Genomic DNA, 1,836 nt, shown 5'->3' with positions numbered 1-1,836 from the left:
CAAGCATGAAAAAATTATGATAAACCATAAACGTAGTTAATTTGAAGCATGATAGTTGTAGATTATGATAAAAATGATTCCTAGAGAGTAAGAAGCTTTAGGGCATGCGTTTCGGGGTGGATCAATAGGATTTGAAGCAAGACGATGAAATATTTTAACAATCTATCAGAATGATAGAACTTGTGATGCAGTAAAGGCAGTTATCCGACAAGATCAATTTCAGCTAGCAGAACAGATAGACGGAACAAATATTCATGGAAGATGGTAACAAAGAAAGAAACGGGTAATTTCATGGGAACATACAAATTCATCCTCCTGCAACCATAGATGCACAAAATTATTGACAGAAATTGTCCAAGCCATCGGTGCTTTTTTGGAAGAACAAAGAGATCATGAGGTGCACCCAAATTACCTCTGACCAAAAAAAAGAGAGAACAAAAGAGCACAGATACTACCATGATAGCTACCTTTCTGATCATCTCTGTAACATGGGTAGTGCTAACAATGGAACAAAATAAAATCTTTGTGAAATTGGATTGACTAAAAAATGCACGCAATGCTATGTTCACTAATTGCTGGATTGACTAAATATTGCTCCCATAGTGAGACGCAAGAATGCAGAACACAAGATATGAAGGAGTGTCGGGAACAAAAGGCAGACTCATTTGCCTGTTCTAGAGATGCCTTCAATTTTCACTATAGCAAATATAATAAGAACCCTTACAATTCAAGGATTCAAGCTTTGGTAGAAAGCGATCAGCTGGGTCTATGGCATTTGCAATTCCTGGAAAACATAATGGGCTATCAGTTAGCAAAACAGTACAAAATGCCAAGTAAGATTTCTTTCATTTTCTTTTCCAGAGTTAAAAGTGTACATTGTAGGTGTGAGTATCACAGAAAACTGACCTATTAACATGCATTTGGAGAACAGGTGGTTGGTAAGCATGAAAAGGTCATGTAGCACAGTCCGTTCTTGTGTTATTAAGTAGTCAATCTCATCCGCAACGATCAATCTGGCAAGAGCGACAAACAGTTCAGGTACCAGGATCAAAATGGCAAGAAAAGCCATTATCGTACAAGCAGGTTCAAATAGTTCCTAGAACACCCTCCTTAAAGTTTCTTTGTGAGAAAACATACGCCGCAGTTGCTGAAGTGGTGACAATCTGCCACTTGCCTTTTTTCAAACCTAGAATTTTCTTTGTGAGAAAACATATTGATCTTAGAGAACTATAGCAGCTATGTACACATAAATCAATCTTACTGAATTTGTTACATGCCCACACCCGAAATATTATGCACACAACCTTTGTGTCCCATCAAGTACCTTGTTAAAAAATCCGATTCAGCATAATCCAAGTAAGAGAAATCAGGGATTTTATCCAAAAATTCACATCAAAATCTTTCTCTCTAACCTGAAAGAGAAACATACAAGCAAATCATTCAGCTATTGTATTGTTAAGATAAGTTATTCAAACTGGAGAAAGTATGTAGTACCGAGTACGGCGGTTCTCTTATGCATCCAATCAGTAGTTATATCCTAATGAAGCATCAATTAGTCTGAAGTACCTAAGATTCTATCAGCCGTTCTCAAATACAAAAGCAAAACAGCAGATCGACCCAAGGATTACCATCATCTTCTTTAGTTCCTTTCACTTCTCGAGCTCAAAAGAAAGAGATGGATAGACCACGGTAAATAAGGCATGAAATAAACATCACCCACTTTCTAATAACTAAAGAAATAAACATTTTACAGTTAAAATAGGGAAATCAATGATTGAATTTGAAATAGGGAAATCAATGATTGAATTTAAGTCTCATTACTCAGAGTATCTCATA

At 36.3% G+C, this 1,836-nt stretch overlaps 1 long non-coding RNA gene across 2 annotated transcripts; it reads right to left on the bottom strand.

Annotated features, from left to right (window-relative positions):
• Nucleotides 1–580: 580 nt before the first annotated feature.
• Nucleotides 581–1,793, bottom strand: LOC119343324. 2 transcript variants are annotated; one of them, XR_005166023.1, is made up of 4 exons: nt 1,495–1,793; nt 1,325–1,412; nt 907–1,013; nt 581–784 (listed from the first exon to the last, which is right to left on the bottom strand). It is a non-coding gene; the product is annotated as an uncharacterized LOC119343324 (long non-coding RNA). The 2 variants fall into 2 exon arrangements; XR_005166022.1 differs by having other exon boundaries at nt 1,325–1,793.
• Nucleotides 1,794–1,836: the final 43 nt, after the last annotated feature.

The sequence above is a fragment of the Triticum dicoccoides genome, unplaced genomic scaffold, assembly GCF_002162155.2.
Source record: "Triticum dicoccoides isolate Atlit2015 ecotype Zavitan unplaced genomic scaffold, WEW_v2.0 scaffold123137, whole genome shotgun sequence".
NCBI lineage: Eukaryota > Viridiplantae > Streptophyta > Magnoliopsida > Poales > Poaceae > Triticum > Triticum dicoccoides.
Note: the sequence above shows the minus strand (reverse complement) of the source record. Positions and strands in the feature narration are given on the sequence as shown.